Genomic DNA, 18,835 nt, shown 5'->3' with positions numbered 1-18,835 from the left:
TTTCAACTGAGGCTACTCCAGAGATGGCTGGACTCTGAATCTCCACCCTGCCTACCCCACTCTGACCCTTTGAAGTTTACACCATTCAATGTTTTTCAACTTTAGTTAACAAGCAGGTGGTCCTCGATTTACAAGCATCTGACTTACGAAGTTGGATTGCACCCACTTTGGGATTATGTATGTAACAGCCTGATGAATCTCCTCTCTACCTCGTTCAGTGCAATCATATCTTTCTATAAAATAGGGACCAGAACTGCACACAGTACTCCAACTGTGGCTTAATCAAAGTTCTGTACAACTGCAATGCAGCCTTGTTGCTCTTATAATCTGTGCCTTGACTGTTAAAGAGAAGCGTCCCATATGACTTCTTAACTATGCTATGAACCCATCCAGCCACCCTGAGAGATTTGTGGACAAGCAGCCCAAGATCTCTCTGTTCCTCTGAGCTTCTAGATGTCCTACCATTCCTTGAGTACTCCCTTGTTACTTCTTCCAAAGTGCATCACTCACACTTTCACAGTTAAATTCTATCTGCCACTGATCTGCCCAACTGCCCAGTTTATTTATATCTTGTATAACCTAAGACCTTCCTTCTCACTGTCAACCACTCAGCCAATCTGCAAATGTACTTTTCATCCCCCCATGCACTCATCTACATTGCTTATCTATATATATAAAACATATCTCAAACAATAACAGACCCAGCACTAACACCTGTGGAATACTACTGGACACCAGCCTCTAGTCACACAAGCAGTCTTCTACAACTGCTTCTCTGTCTCCTTCCATTAAGCCAACTTTGGATTCAACTTGCGAAGTTACCCTGAATCCCACAAGCAGTTTCTTGTATGGAATTTTGTAAAAGGTTCTGCTGAAATCTATATAAATTATATTACCTGTCCAACCCTCAAGTACACACTCAGTCACCTCTCCAAAAATTCAAATTCATTAGGGATGACCTCTCTCTGACAAAGACCTGCCAACTCTCACTGATCGAATATTGCTTTGCTAAATGGAGATTTATTTTCTCATCCATTGTTATTTTTAAGAGTTTCCCTATCACTATTGAGAAGCTTGCTGGTCTATAGTTCCCTGACCTATCTTTACCACCTTTCTTAAAAAGTGGAACCACATTAGCTGACGTCCAGTCTTCTGGCACCTCTTCTGTGACCAGAGATGATATAAAAATAAGTGGTAGATTTTCTAATCTAATATCAAAAGTGAAAAATACATTGTATCAAAATTGGTGTTATCAATTTGCTTTATATTATTTTTCATTCAATCATGGGGTATGGACATCACTGATTGAGTCAGTATTTATTGACCATCCCTAGTGATGTTTAAAAAATTTCTGGTTAGCCTGTGTTCTTAAGCTGCTACAGTCCATTTTGGGTTGGTAGACCCACAATTCTAATAGGGAAGAAATTCCAGGATTTTGACCCAGCAAAAGTGAATGGACCGGAGAGAAACTTGTAAGAGGTGATGTTCCATGTATCTGCTGCCATTGTCCTACTGGATGTTTTTTGGTCCTGGTTTTGAAAGATGCTGTCGAAGGAACCTTCTATAGTGTATTTTGTACGTGACACACACTGCTGGTACTGAGAGTTAGTGGTGGAGAGATTAAACGTTTGTGGATGTGGTGTCAATCAAGTGAGCTGCTTTATCTTAGATTGTGTCAAGCTTATTGAGCATTATTGGAGCTGCATTCAAGATGTCATTGAATGGCAGAGCAGACTCAATGAGCTGAATGGCCTACTCACACTCCTATGTTTTATGTTTTATGGTCATCCAGGCAAGTGGAGAGTGTTCCATTATACTCCTGACTTTGCCTTGTAGATGGCTTTGGGAAGTTAGGAGGTGAGTTACTTGCCACAGGATTCCAAGGATCCGACATACCCTTGCAGTCACAGTAAGTTTATGGCTATTCCAGTTATTTTCTAGTCAGTGTGAACTCCCAGGATATTGAGAGTGGAGATTCAGTGATGGTAATGCCATTGAATGTCAAGGGCGATGATAAATTGTCTTTTGTTGGACATGGTTATCACATTGGCACTTTTGTGGTATGAATGTCACTTGTCATTTATCAGCACAACCTGGATATTTTCCAGATCTTGCTTCCTTTGGACAAGACTGCTTCAATATTTAAGGAATCTCTAATGCTACTATTGTTGGCAGTCATCCACAAAGTTCCTTGGGAAGGGAAAGTCATTGATGAAGTGGCTGAAGATGGTTGGGCCTAGGACAATATCCTTGAGGCTATTCTGTAGAGTTGTGGTGGAACTGAGATGACTGACCTTCAACTCCCACAATAATCTTTATTTGTGCTAATGATTACTCCAACCTCCCTATGATTTCCATTGACAGTAGCATACTAGTTCAAATGTTATCAAGGACAGTCATTCTCACTTCCCCTCTGGTCTTCAGCTCTTTTGTTCATGTTTAAACCCAGGCTGTAATAACATCAGGAACTGCTTGGTCCTTGTGGAACCCAAACTGAGCATCAGTGAACAGATCATTGCTAAGAAAATGCTGCTTGACAGCACTGTTGATCACCCTTTCTGTCACTTTACTGACGACTGAGAGTAAACTGATCAGATGGTAATTGGCTGGGTTGGATTTGTCCTGCTTTTCATGTTCAGAACATACCTGGGTATTTTTCCACATTGTTAGGTAGATGCCAGTGTTGTAGTTGTACCAAAATAGCTTGGCTAGGAAGTAGCAAATTCTGCAGCATAAGACTTCAGTACTATTTCCAGAATGTTACCAGGGTACTAGCAGCCTTCAGTCATTTCTTGATATCACACCAAGTAAACTGAAAAAAGCTAAAGACAGACATCAGTGATGCTACAGACCTCTGGAGGAGACTAATTTGGATCATCCACTTATTATTGCAAATGCTTCAGCATTTTGAATTGATGTGCTGGGCTTTCTCATCATTGAGGATGGGGATACTTGGAGTCCTTCTCCACCAAAGAGTTTAATTGTTTACCAGAACTCACAACTGGATGTGACAGGATTTTAGAGCTTATATCTGGTCCGTTGCTTGTGGAATTACTCAGACCTATCTATCACTTGTTGCTGTTTATCTGTTTGGGATGTAAGTAGTCGTGTGTTGTAGCTTCACCAGGTTTACACCTTCATATTAGATGCTTCTGTTAGCATGTCCTCCTGCATTCTTCACTGAATCAGAATTGATTACTTGGGGAATAAGCCAGGCCATAAGGTTGCAGATTGTGTTTGAATACAATTCTGCTACTGATGGCCCATATCTCCTTGATACCCAGTCTAAGTTGCTAGATTTGTTCAAGACCTAAATTAAAACAAAGAATAGCGGATGCTGGAGATCTGAAACAAAAAAAAAGTTCTGAACAAGGGTCACAGGACTGGAAGCATTAACTCTATTTTCTCTCAGATGCTAGCAGACCTTCCTAGTTTTCAAGCAATTTCTGTTTTTGTCTGTCCAATGTCTATCCTATTTGGCATGAAGATAGTGCCACACAACATGATGGAAGGAATCTCCATTGTGAAGATTAGATTTTCTCTTCACAAGGACCATGCAGTGGTCCCTGTTACTGATACTGTCATGGGCAGATGCATCTGTGGCAAGCAGATCTGTGAGTATGGGCTAACGTATGATTTTCCCTCTTGTAGGTTCCCTTGTCACCTGCCACAGACCCAGTCTCGCAGTGATGTCCTTCATAGGGCCATCGACTCATAGAGCATGGAAACAGATCCTTTGATCCAACCAGTCCACACAAACCATGTTCCCAAACTAAACTAGTCCCATCTGCCTGCGCTTGGTTCATATCCCTCCAAACCCTTTTCTATTCATGAATTTATCCAAATGTCTTTTAAACATTGTAACTATACCTGCATCTATCACTTTCTCTTGCCAGTTCATTTCACATACGAACAACTCTCTTTGGAAAAATGTTGCCCCCATATGCTTTTTAAATCTTTCTTCTCTTACCTTAAAAACATGCCTCCTAGTTTTGATCTCCCTCCACCCAAGAGAACAGACGTTTGTCATTCACCTTATCTATGCCCTTCATGAGTAAACCTCAATAAGGTCATCCCTCACCCTCCTGTGCTCTAGTGAAAAAAGTCCCAGCCTTTCCAGTCTATTGTTTTAACTCATACCCTCCATTCCTGGCAACAACCTGGTAAACATTTTCTGAATCCTCTCAGTTTAATAATCTCTTTCCCATAAGAATGTGACCAGTCCTCCAGAAGAGGCCTCACCAATGTCCTGTAAAACCTCAACATGACGTCCCAAATACTATATTCAGAGGTCTGAGCAATGAAGGCAAACCTGGTAATCACTTTCTTAACCAACCTGTCTACCTGTGATGCAAATTTCAAACAATTCTGAACCTGAACCCCTAGGTAAGTCTGTTCTACAACACTACCTAAGGTCCTAGATCAATTTGTAATCTTAGGCAACCTTCACTGTGCACTGTACCACCAATTTTGCAAAACTTTAGGAAGTTTGCAAACTTCCTAATCACGCCTCCTATATTTTCATCCAAATCGTTTATATTAATGACAAACAAAAGTGGACTCAGTACCAATCCCTGTGGAACACTGCTGGCCACAGGCCTCCAGTCTGAGAAACAAACCTCCATTGCCACCCTCTGTCTCCTACCATAAAGCCAATTTTGTATCCAATTGGCAAGTTCACCCTGAATCCCATGTGACCTAACTTTATTAGTTAGTCTACCGTGTGAAACTTTGTCAAAAGCTTTACTAAAGTCCAAATAAACAATGTCTACCACTTTGCCCTCCTCAATCCTTTTGGTTACTTCATTAAAAGACTCAATCAAGTTTGTGAGACGTGATTGTCTTTGCACAAAACCATGCTGACTATCCCTAATCGATCCCTGCCTCTCCAGATGCATGCAACTTCAGAACTGGACCAGATTAAATCAGTAGTGATTCTGTTGAGGCATTCTTGGTAATGGACATTGAAGTGATCAATTGAGTAAATTCTGCATCCTTGCCCCCCTCAATACTTCCTCTAAATAGTATTTAACATGGATGACTGCTGATCACCATTTTCTCTATCAACAGTGGCCTAACCAATGTCCTGTACAGCTGCAACATTACCTCCCAACTCATGTACTCAATACTCTGACCAATAAAAGAAAGCATACCAAATGCCTTCTTCACTATCCTATCAATCTGCGACTCCACTTTCAAAGAGTTATAAACCTGCACTCCAAGATCTTTTTGTTCAGCAACATTCCCCAGGACCTTACCATTATATTGCATTCAATTCTGGTCTCCTTCCTATCGGAAAGATGTTGTGAAACTTGAAAGGGTTCAGAAAAGATTTACAAGGATGTTGCCAGGGTTGGAGGATTTTAGTTATAGGGAGAGGCTGAACAGGCTGGGGCTTTTTTTCCCTGGAGCGTCAGAGGTTGAGGGGTGACCTTATAGAGGTTTACAAAATCATGAAGGGCATGGATAGGATAAGTAGACAAAGTCTTTTCCCTGGGGTTGGGGAGTCAAGAACTAGAGGGCATAGGTTTAGGGTGAGAGGGGAAAGATATAAAAGAGACCTAAGGGGCAACATTTTCACACAGAGGGTGGTACGTGTATGGAATGAGCTGCCAGAGGAAGTGGTGGAGGCTGGTAAAATTGCAACATTTAAGAAGCATTTGGATGGGTATATGATTAGGAAGGATTTGGAGGGATATGAGCCGGGTGCTGGCAGGTGGGACTAGATTGGGTTAGGATATCTGGTCGGCATGGACGGGTTGGACTGAAGGGTCTGTTTCCATGCTGTACATCTCTGTGACTCTAACCTGCTCAAGGTTTTTATGCACATCGCATGCCGACACATTGACTTTCAACTTGAAAGCTGTTGCTGTGCATAGACCTCAGAGATTTGCAAAGCAGAAAATAAAATTTGGGGAAGATAGGTACTGATCCATCAGCTGAGGGGAATGGGGCCATTGTTATGTCATCATCAGCAGGGGTTACCTTGTCCATGTTCTACCTGATGCCATTAGACCTAATGGAAACTGGAGTCAATATTGCTGACTTCCAGGGAAAACCTCCCACCATTGTATACCATTGTGCCATACTGTGCCAATGAGGTAGGACATATCCAGGGATGGTTATGCTTTTGTCTGGACTTCATGTACACAGTATGATTGCATGAGTATTTCTATGTCAGCTTGTTATTTGGCTAGTCTTGGCAGCCCTGGGGATTGGCACAATGTCCCAGATATTGGTCGGGACTTTGCAGGGTTGAATGTTTCATTTTTGTTTCTGGAGCCTTGGTCCAGGTGGTCTTCCCAGTTTGTTTCTTTGACCGCCTCAACCTCTCCACCCCTCTCACCCACTCCAACCTCTCACCCTCGGAACGTGCAGCCTTCCACTCCCTCCGCTCCAACCCCAACCTCACCATCAAACCGGCAGACAAGGGAGGCACGGTGGTAGTTTGGCGCACTGATCTTTATATTGCTGAGGCTAAATGCCAGCTCGCGGACACCTCCTCCTACTGCCCCCTTGACCATGACCCCACCTCCCACCACCAAACCATCATCTCCCAGACCATCCATAACCTCATCACCTCAGGGGATCTCCCAGCCACCGCCTCCAACCTCATAGTCCCACAACCCCGTAAGGCCCGTTTCTACCTCCTGCCCAAAATCCACAAACCTGACTGCCCCGGCCGACCCATTGTCTCAGCCTGCTCCTGCCCCACCAAACTCATTTCTGCATACCTTTACGCACGGTCCTGTCCCCCTTAGTCCAAGAACCCCCCCCACCTACGTTCGGGACACCACCCACGCCCTCCACCTCCTCCATGATTTTCGCTTCCCCGGCCCTCAATGCCTTATCTTCACCATGGACATCCAGTCCCTATACACCTCCATCCCCCATCACTAAGGCCTCAAAGCCCTCCGCTTCTTCCTTTCCCACTGAACCAAACAGTACCCTTCCACTGACACTCTCCTTCGACTGACTGAACTGGTCCTCACTCTTAACAACTTCTCCTTCCAATCCTCCCACTTCCTCCAAACCAAATGAGTAGCCATGGGCACCTGCATGGGCCCTAGCTATGCCTGCCTCTTCGTTGGAACAGTCCATCTTCCACAGCTACACTGGCACCACCCCCCATCTTTTCCTCTGCTACATTGATGACTGTATCGGCGCTACCTCGTGCTCCCACGAGGAGGTTGAACAGTTCATCCACTTTACTAACACCTTCCACCCCGACCTCAAATTTACCTGGACCGTCTCAGACTCCTCCCTCCCCTTCCTAGACCTCTCCATCTCTATCTCGGACGACCGACTCAACACGGACGTATACTATAAACCCACTGACTCCCATAGCTACCTAGATTACACCTCTTCCCACCCTGCCCCCTGTAAAAACGCCATCCCATATTCCCAATTCCTTCGCCTTCGCCGCATCTCCTCCCAGGAGGACCAATTCCAATAACGAACAACCTAGATGGCCTCCTTCTTCAAAGACCGCAATTTCCCCTCAGACGTGGTTGATGATGCTCTCCACCGCATCTCCTCCACTTCCCGCTCCTCCGCCCTTGAACCCCACCCCTCCAATCGCCACCAGGACAGAACCGCACTAGTCCTCACCTACCACCCACCAACCTCCAGATACATCGGATCATCCTTCGTCATTTCCACCACCTCCAAACAGGCCCCACCACCAAGGATATATTTCCCTCCCCACCCCTATCAGCATTCCGGAAAGACCACTCCCTCCGCGACTCTCTTGTCAGATCCACACCCCCCACCAACCCAACCTCCACTCCCGGCACTTTCCCCTGCAACCGCAAAAAATGCAAAACTTGCGCCCACACCTCCCCCCTCACTTCCCTCCAAGGCCCCAAGGGATCCTTCAATATCCATCAGAAATTCACCTGCACCTCCACGCACATCATTTACTGCATCCGCTGAGCCCGATGTGGCCTCCTATACATTGGGGAGACAGGCCCCCAACTTGCGGAACGTTTCAGAGAACATCTCTGGGACACCCGCACCAACCAACCCAACCGCCCCGTGGCTGAACACTTTAATTCTCCCTCCCACTCCGCCAAGGACATGCAGGTCCTTGGCCTCCTCCATCGCCAGACCATGGCAACACGACGCCTGGAGGAAGAGCGACTCATCTTCCACCTAGGAACCCTCCAACCACAAGGGATGAATACAGATTTCTCCAGCTTCCTCATTTCCCCTCCCCTCACCTTTTCTCAGTCCCAATCCTCAGACTCAGCACCGCCTTCTTGACCTGCAATCTTCTTCCCGACCTCTCCGCCCCCACCACCTCTCCGGCCTATCACCCTCACCTTAACCTCCTTCCACCTATCGCATTCCCAACGCCCCTCCCCCAAGTCCCTCCTCCCTACCTTTTATCTTAGCCTGGTTGGCACACCCTCTTCATTCCTGAAGAAAGGCTTATGCCCGAAACGTCGATTCTCCTTCTCCTTTGATGCTGCCTGACCTGCTGCGCTTTTCCAGCAACACATTTTTAAGCTCTGATCCCCAGCATCTGCAGTCCTCACTTTCTCCTACAGTCTGTGTTGTCAGACTACTAATTCAGCTCCCAATCTTGAATGAGTTGAAAGACTGATGCCATTGCTTTTGGTCCCTGCCCTATATTCCATTTCTGAGTCACTGATTCCATCTCATTCCTTGGCCCTTGTCTCAGGCTGAACTGTTTGAAACCTCAATTTGACAGACAGCTGAAATTCTGACTCAATATGCTTTGCATTATAAAAACACCATACATCCAGCTTCTACAATAACAAATTGTATTTACTTAATATATTTAACATAGTAAAATATCCAAAGGCACTTCAAATGGAGCAGACGTCGAGAGAGTGGAGAGCGTCAAGTTCCTAGCAGTGATGATAACTGACAGCCTATCCTGGACTTCCCAGGTAGATGCAACGGTCAAGAAGGCACAGCAAAAACTCTTCTTCCTCAGGCGGCTCAGAAAATTTAGCACGTCCATTAGGTTTGTCACCAACTTTCACAGTTGAAAGTTGCATATAGGCTGAATATGGCAATTGCTATGCCCGGGACCATAGTAAACTACAGAAGGTTGTGTGCATAGCCCAGACCATCAAAGAAGCCAGCCTCTCACCCAGTTACACAGCTCGTTGTTTTGGAAAGGCTGCCAACATCATCAAAGACCCATCGCACTCTGGTAATGCCCTTCTACAACTTCTTCCATCAGGCAGAAGATACAGGAGCACGTGCACACACACCAGCAAGTTCACAAACACTTCTTCCCTGTCATTATTAGACTCTTTAACTTCAAATAATGCTTATCTCGCTAATATTGATCTTGCTCAATGCGCGCCCTGTGTGACATAACCTGTATGCCTCTAAGTTTCTTTTTCACCCTATGATCTGAATGTTCTTGCTTACTATGATCTGCCTGTACTGCTTGTAAGCAAAGCTTTGTAATGTATTTAGGTACACGTGACAATGAATAAACCAAATCAAAAGAAATGGAGCAGAATCAGACAGAAATTGACACAAAGCTAAAGAAGGACAAATCAGGACAGGTGAGCAAATCTATCGGTATAGAGTTAATCTTTAAGGAGATTCTTAAAAGAGTAGGGAAAGAGAGGCTTAGAGATAGAATTCGAGAACTTAGGGCTAAGATGACTGAAAACATGGTAACCAATAATGTTGTGAAAAGGGTTTATGGGAGGCAGATTTCAGCTCAGTGAGGCCGTGGAGACACAAACACAGCATGAGAATTTTTAAATCAATAAATTGATGAACCAAAGCCAAACGTAGGTCACTCAACAGAGGTGTAACGGGTGAATGAGACTTTGTACAATTTAAAATATGGGTTATAGGTTTTAAATCACCTTGAAACATAGGAATAAAATAACTAATTAGCTCTTTGACCCTTTTCTGCTAATGAATCATGGCTGATTTGAGACCATATCATTTTGTCCATATCCCATTGTATATTTGTTTACAGAAATCTGTCAAGCTCAGATTTAAAGTAAGTAATTGGATTAGTATTAATTATTTTTTGTGGAAAATAATCTTAAATTTCTACTGTCGACACTGACCAATCCCTGTGCCATTTCTGCAATTGTTTTACTACAAAAGGAAGTCAGATTGTATTACAGCAAGAGTATTATAGGAATACAAGACACACATTTGGATATAAAATCCAAATGTTATAACTGGGGCGGCACAGTGGCTCAGTGACTAGCACTGCTGCCTTACAGTGCCGGGGCCATGGTTCGATTCCAGCCTCAGACGACTGCCTGTGCAGAGTTTGCACATTCTCCCCCTGTCTGCGTGGGTTTCCTTCCACAATCCAAAGATGTGCAGGTTAGGTGAATTGGCTATGCTAAATTGCCCATGATGATAGGTGCATTAGTCAGGGGCAAGTGTAGGGGAATGGGTCTGGGTGGGTTACTCTTCGGAGGGTCGATGTGGACTTGTTGGGCCAAAGGGCCGGTTTCCATGCTGTAGGGAATCTAATTATACAGGTATTCAATTTTCAGGTATTAACACTTGCTAAAGGCGTTTATACATATTCAAATAACTTGATATGTTTCTCAGAGATAATCTTTTTGCAGAAATGAGAAGTTTTTCATAAAAGTGCAGAAAGATCGTTACAGCTTTATGATCTTGTTTCCTTTAATAGCAGTATTTTCTGTGCCAAATTGTACTGATGTTATCAAAACAAATGACCAGATTCTGTCCTTGGGAACAAAACTAATCATTTCATAAACTAACAGAAGCAAGAACATTTGAAAAGTGATATATGAATGAAGGGCTTCATAACTTATGTACGTGCAGTTTCGCATATGTGCAATATTTTCACACTTTATTTTCAGACTGTGTTTGTAATAAGGGTTATTGTTTTGGCCCCCATCCACCATTCACCGAATTTAAATGGGATGTGTATTTCTAAATAATCAAATCACTTATACCTCAGCAGCCTTGAAGTTGTTTGGCATTAGATACCAGATGATAATAGAATTGCATTCATCCATAAATGACCATGGTCAATGTCAATGCATATCATGCTTTGTGCAAAATTTGTTGCACACAACAGCTGGCTGAATCTTCTTGAGGCACAACCTTCCAAGAAACAAAATAATGATATGGATGAATTCTTTGAATGTTATGGTTGAATAATAAGTTCTGACTTGTTTAATTCACTTTGTGCAGGTGAAGGATGGTGGTCCAATATGCTTGTCAGTCATTACAGAATCCAAGCATTTTTTTGTTCATAGTACCAGAAATTTGACATTGGATCTTGATCATTGAAACAGATGTGATGCAAGGACTGTTTGATCTTCCTCAGCATTTATGTGGCACTTGCTGTCCAAACGAGTTTGTTTGTAGGTATAATATTACAATGGAGTGAAAACTTAAGAGTCTGTAATGCATGCTTTGCTTAATTGCATAGGGGATTTTCACTAACTTTTTCAAATCATTAAACTGAAACCCCAGCTCACTGTTAAATCAATAGTCTATTAGGTGAAAGTACTTCCACCATAGCTAATAAACTTTTCCTGAAAATGCTCTTTGTTTAATTTACCTTTGTTGCTTTTAGCTGTCTAATAGTAGCAAACGCTACAAGCCATTTTATCTATTTGATGTTTATGTGAAAAACATTTTGTACTTTCACATTTTCTATCAAATTTTTGACTACTTGTCATTGTTTTTGTTATATGTTATGTAATCATTTAATATAAAACCATCTATGTAATCATTTACAGTTAAAATTATGTATGAGATTGACTGCTATAATGCTGCATTGTGACCAGGTTTACCAATTACTTCCATGTAGTAACACACAATCCCGTTAGGCTTTTTCTCAATCCTGTCACAATTGAAGCATACAAGAAAAAAAACACAGAAAATGCTGGATATTTAAAACAAAAATTTAGGTTACGACAATTGTATCGATAATGCACAAAGTGCATTTTAATTTAAGGATAGTAGGATCCCAGCAAGTAAACTTCACTGCTTCGCCTGTGTTAAGATGTGCACAGCAAAATGGGCGAACACCACTTGTGTGTCCAAATTGAAACTCACACCTGTAATATCAGTTTTCAAAAACATACTAGGGTTGACTGTGTTTATAACTCAGCATAATTCATGGAAACTCTGCACTTGCTGCAAAAAGTCAGCTAAAATGCCTCGAAATATCCCTGAAAAAAATATTTTTGATATTGCAATTGAGAGATTAAGGCCACAACCACAAGTATTCATAAACTTTTTGACAGGTTTAAAATCTTCTTGCAAATTCTCTACAAATATTCTGGGAAGTTACCATTAAAGGATCTCGTAGAGTAGGTAGAGAAAAAATATATTTCATTGGCTGTTGGAGTACAGAATAAAGATGTGCAGTATCAATATTAGAACTAAGTAAGCATTTTTTTTCAAACAAAGTGAAATTCTGGAATTCTCTTCTCCAAGCAAACTGCTGAAGCTAGCCAAGAGAACTTTTTAAAAACGTGTTTTTATTTTAATTTGATAATTGTAATAAGGCACAGTAAATCTTATTTTGATATCAGACCGGGAGTGTGCTGATTGATCAAGTATTCTGGATAATCAAGAGGTCCACATAATCAATGTAAAAATACACTAAGTAATAGAAACATAATGGAGGGGGTATACACACCACTGTTATATTGTATTTACAGCATAAATCACTTAAATAATAATGCAGCTTTGCCTAAATAAAACTTACAAGAGAAAGCCTTGTAACTCACACCTTTGATTGATAAATTGGAATTGACGGTGGATCATGGTATTTGAGGAGAAATTGAATCAGCTGTTAATATTTTATGTGGCCATGAGATATTTGTACCATTGATAGTCACAGATGAGGTGCCAGAAGACTGGAGTTTGCTAACATGGTATTACTATTTAAGAAAGGTGGGAAGAAAAAGCCAGGGAACTATAGACAGGTGAGCCTGCCATCAATGGTGGGCAAGTTTTTGGAGGGAGCCCTAAAGGAAAAGGATTTACATATATTTGGAAAGGAAGAGGACAGATTAGGGATAGTCAGCATGGCTTTGTGCGTGGGAAATCATGTGTCACTAATTTGATTGAGTTTTGAATTAGATTAGATTTTTAGATTTGAATTAGATTAGATTACATTACAGTGTAGAAACAGGCCCTTCGGCCCAACAAGTCCACACCGACCCGCCGAAGCGAAACCCACCCATACCCCTACATTTACCCCTTACCTAACACTACGGGCAATTTAGCATGGCCAATTCACCTGACCCTGCACATCTTTTGGACTGTGGGAGGAAACCGGAGCACCCGGAGGAAACCCACGCAGACACGGGGAGAACGTGCAAACTCCACACAGTCAGTCGCCTGAGGCGGGAAGAAGTAACAAAGAGGATTGATGAGGGCAGAGTGATAGATGTGATCTATATGGACTTCAGTAAGGCATTCTACAAGGTTCCCCATGGGAGACTAGTTAGCAAGGTTAGATCTCACGGAATACAGGGAGAACTAGCCATTTGGATACAGAACTGGCTCAAAGGGAAGAGACCAAAGGGTGGTGGTGGAGGGTTGCTTTTCAGACTGGAAACCTGTGACCAGTGGTGTGCCACAAGGATTGTGCTGGGTCCACTACTTTTTGTCATTTACATAAATGATTTGAATGTGAACATAGCAGGTATCGTTAGGGAGTTTGCAGATGACACCAAAATTGGAGATGTAGTGGACAGCGAAGAAGGTCACCGCAGAGTTCGATGGGATCTTAATCAGATGGGCCAACGGGCTGAGGAGTGGTAGATAGAGATTAATTTAGATAAATGCGAGGTGCTGCATTTTGAAAAAGCAAATCTTAGTAGGACTTATACACTTAATGATAAGGTCCTGGGCAGTGTTGCTGAGTAAAGAGACATTGGAGTTCAGGTTCATAGGACCTTGCAAGTAGAGTTGGAGGTAGATAGGATAGTGAAGAAAGTGTTTGATATACTTTCCTTTATTGGTCAGAGATTTGACTATAGGAGTTGGAAGGTCATGCTGCTGTTGTACAGGATATTGGTTAGGCCATTTTTGAAATATTGTGTGCAGTTCTGATCTCCTTCCTATTGGAAGGATTTTGTGAAACTTGAAAGGGTTCAGAAAAGATTTACAAGGATGTTGCCAGGGAGGATTTGAGCTATAGGCAGAGGCTGAATGTTCCCTGGAGGCTGAGGGGTAACCTTATAGAGGTTTATAAAATCATGAGGGGCATGGATACAATAAATAGACAGGGTCTTTTTCCTGGGGTGGGGGTGTCCAGAACTAGAGAGCATAGGTTTAGGGTGAGAAGGGAAAGATATAAAAGGGACCTGAGGGGCAACTTTTTCACACAGAAGGTGGTGCATGTGTGGAGTGAGCTGTCAGAGGAAGTGGTGGAGCCTGGTACAATTACAACATTTAAAAGGCATGTGGCTGGGTATATGAATAGGAAGTGTTTAGAGGGATATGGGCCAAGTGCTGGCAAATGAGAATAGATTTGGTTAGGATATCTGGTCGGCATGGGTGAGTTGGGCTGAAGGGTCTGTTTCTGTGCTGTACATCTCTATGACTCTATGATTGAACAATGTATATTTACAAGGAGGTAAATAAATTTAAAAAACTATAATAATTAGGCAGAATAATAAGTAAACTTCATGGTATTTGAGATATATAATTTTTGCTCACATATCAAGAGTGTTGGTTCAGAAGATACTTGTTAAAACAAAGTTTGCTCTTTGTGGAATCAAAGCGGTAAAAGGGAATCAGGATACAGATCACTCAAGATTGTTCTGGATGTTAGATCTAACTCAAGAAGCTTTGCCTGTTGCAGTGATGGAGAAGACTTTGGGTTGACTCTTATCGGAAATCGGCTAAATATAATTTTCCTCAAATTTCACAGAGAGGGTTTCTCTGAGACGTAACAGGTTTTCTTGGGCAATCTTTCCAAATCCACCTTATTAACTAGCTATCATACCCTCTGGTGCCCTTCTTGTCTGATGTCAGTCAAATTTCTCCTCTTGCCATAGGGGAAATACTCGTCACTACCACGATATCCTGGGGTCTCTCGGCCATTGTCATCATGGAAACCTAGCCTCTGACCTCTGGCCAAGTGTTGGCAGTCCAGAATTGTCCATTGCTACACATGGCACACAGATGTCTTGGGTGACAAGACAAACACTCAAACACAACTGAACATTCCTGACCACATCACTGTTTAGATACAAAAGAAACAGTAGATACTGGAGTCCAAAGTAGACAGGCAGGAGCCTGGAAGAACACAGTGACCCAGACTGCATCAGGAGGTGGTGAAGTCGACATTTTGGGTATAAACCTTCAAAAGGCTTACACCCAAAATGTCAATTTCTCCACCTCCTAATGCTGCCTGGCTTGCTGTTTTCTACCGGCTTCCTGCATGTCACCGTTTAAGCACCAGTCCATTCAGTTCAACTGTCCTGAACGATGTCCCATTCTTACAACTGTCTCTAAATCACTGCCACTCATTCCCTGATGCCCTCTATAGCCCAGCATCTTAGCATAATTCAATGTGTTGGACCATTACATAAAGGGAAGCCTTCAATTGATGTCCACTCTTATTTAACAACAGTAAAAGCAAACACAAAGAAGTTGAAACTGCATTCGTGTATCAGAACTGAAACAAACCGCTTGTACGTCAAGCACCAACAATTATACAGTCAGTGAATGATCACTACATCCAGGTTTCATTGACTGAAACTTGGTAGAACCAAAAAACCATAGAAAATAGGAACAGCATTCAGCCATTCTGCTCTTTAAGCCTGTTCTACTATTCAATATAATCATGACTATCATCCAACTCAGTACTCTGTTACCATTTTCTCCCCATAGCCTTTGACCCCTTCAGCACTGTGAGTTAGATCTGACTCCTTTTAGCCTCAACCACTTTCTGTGGCAGAGAATTCCACAGGCTCACCACTCTCTCGGTGAAGACATTTCTTCTCATCTTGGTGATTCTGGAATCCTGAATTGTCAGTAATATCCTTCCTGCATTTACCATCTTGCCCTTATGAATTTTATAAGTTTCTGTGAGATCCCTCGTTCTTCTAAACTCTAGTGAATACAGTCCTAATCAATCCAGTCTTGCCATTCCTGGAATCAGTCTGATAAACTTTCGTTGGACCCTCTCCATAACCAGAATATCCTTCATCAGGTAAGGAGATCAAACCTACATGCAATACTCCAGATGTGGCCTCATTAAGGCCTGGTACAATTGATTGGTTAGGTCAGTTGGCTGTATGGCTGGTTTACGATGCAGAGTGATGCCAGCAGCATATGTTCAATTCCTGTACCATTGAGATCATCAAGGAAGTCCCACCTTCTCAAACTCACCCATGGCCTGAGGCTTGATGACCCTCAGATTAACCTCACCACTAGTTGTTTCTCTGCAATGAAAGTGCAACCACATGGTCCTCTGGGATTGTGGCAAATTTAAAATTGCAGTAAGACACCCCTTTTGCTGTACTTGAAACTTCTCACTATGAAGGCCAACATTCCATTTCTCTTCTTCACTGCCTTCTGCACCTGGATGCTTGTTTCCAGTGGTGTGCAAAGGTATGAAGTCTCACTGCAATTCATCCTTTCCCAATCTATTACCATTCAAGTAATAATCTGCCTTCCTGTTTTTTGCTACGAAAATGGATAACTTCACATTTATCTACGCTATACTTCTCCATCATGTATTTGCCCATACCCACAGCTTGTTTAAATCAAACTGAAGCATCTCTGCATCTTCCTCACAGTTCACCCTCTCACCAAGCTTTGTGTTGTCTGCACATTTGAAGACATTACCTTTAGTTCCCTAATGTAAATGATTAAAATATTTGTAAATACATGGAATCCAAGCACTAATTCTCTAGTACCCTATTAGTCACTATCAGCCACTTAGAAGAAAGCCCCATTTATTCCTTTTCTTTGTTTCCTATCTGCCAATCAGCAATTTTGCATGTTAATCTCTTCTGTGAGACTTCTTGAAAATCTTCTAAAAGTCCAAGTGAACCACATCCACTGGCTCTTCTCTGTCAACTCTATTAGCCCATATATGAATAAAGTGAGATTAAATACTAAAGAGGATGATAATGAATAATAATCCCCATTACTAGGCTTCTCACTGCTCAGGAATGAAAATCTCATCAGAATGTTCAGGACTTGTTTAGAAGATATGACTTTTTGGTCTCAATATTAAGAAGGGTCTCACTCAAAATTTCATGCTGTTTTCCAAAATTTCACACTCTCGCCTATGTCTTTCAAGATGCAGAGGTGTCAGTGTTGATCTGGGGTGGACAAAGTCAGAAATCACACCACACCAGGTTATCGTCCAAAAGGTGTATTTGAAATCACAAGCTTTCATCAGTTGAAGTGAGAGGGAAGGACACAGAACACAGAATTTATGGGCAGAGAGATCAAGGGCTGAGAGATCAAAAGATCACACAAATGGTGTGAATGGAGTGTTAAATAATAAGGCTCTGCAAGTGACCAAGGTTGTTAGACAGTGTGTATGAAGTGTCCATAGCTGAATAGCAACCGAAGGGATGATGTTTATTTGATTAAATGAGGCAGAGAGATAATTACAAAAATTAAAAATAAGGTTGTGTGGGAAACAAACCAAATGAATGAAATAACATGGAACACAAACAGAAGCCACTGAAAAAACCCAGCAGAGCTGGCAGCATCTGTGAAGAAAGACCAGAGGAAGTATCCCCAGTAATACCTCACTTCAAATGAACTTGCTGGACTCTAACCTGGTATCATGTCATGTCTGACTATGCCTTTCAAGGCCTGTGAAGAGTCCATCCTGTATTTTACTTCTGGTGTCCAATGAAAGTTAAAGTATAGTATACATTGGATAACAACAGTACCAGAACAGCTTTGCATTGTTTCTGAGATCTTTCAACTGTGAGACGTATTTTATAAGCCATCTTTGAAATTGTGTAACTGGCTACTTCAAGCTGATGAAAGAATAATGTGATATTGATTACTAACTTATTATGGTATTGTAGAGCCTTCAAACCAATGCACCAACTTTGCTGTGTGGAGCAAATCAATCTGAGTCACTTAGCAACTTTGCAGAACTTGTCCTGTATGTGATGATGATGCCTCTTCGACAAGGTTATGTTGTCCTTGGTTTTTCTTTCAGCAGATTGTAAAGACACAAATTCTGAAAAGTCTGGGTTTGAAGGGTTTTAGGGCCAGTTTGATTATAGCTAACAAATATTGTCCCAGTAAAGATGCTTTCAAGTTTAAACAAAACACTTAAATAATGAAAGGGGAATGGCCAGTTCTCCCAGCTCAGCTTTTCTCTGGTTTGATTTGATGTTTGGCAGTCTGGCTATTCAGTGAAAGCAGTCAGGTGGTTTTGAGGCTCCTGATCCAAGAAACAACTACATGGAAGAAAGTGTTGCATGCTGAGTCCCTCTACCATCTCTCTCTTGCCTGTAAGACCCTGCATTTGATGTTACTTTTTTCTCACTATAGCCTATATCTTTCAAGAAGTGGAGGTGTCAGTGTTGAACTGGGGTGGACAAAGTCAGAAATCACACTACACCAAGTTATAGTCCAACAGGTGTTTTTGAAATCACAAGCTTTCATCAGTTGAAGGACACAGAACACAGAATTTATGGGCAGAGAGATCAAGGGCTGAGAGATCAAAAGATCACACAAATGGTGTGAATGGAGTGTTAAATAATAAGGTTTATGGAAATTGTAGCCAGTATTTGGAATAGTATCATTAAATTGGGGTAGTCTGTTGGGTTTTCGGATAGATTAAGTTATTCGGTATTCCGTTCTCTTTGTTTGTGTTTCA

Source organism: Chiloscyllium plagiosum, unplaced genomic scaffold, assembly GCF_037043375.1.
Source record: "Chiloscyllium plagiosum isolate Xiang-an unplaced genomic scaffold, Cpla_swu_hap1 HiC_scaffold_3, whole genome shotgun sequence".
NCBI classification, from domain to species: domain Eukaryota; kingdom Metazoa; phylum Chordata; class Chondrichthyes; order Orectolobiformes; family Hemiscylliidae; genus Chiloscyllium; species Chiloscyllium plagiosum.
The sequence above is the reverse complement of the archived record's forward strand: the minus strand, read 5'-3'. Positions refer to the sequence as shown.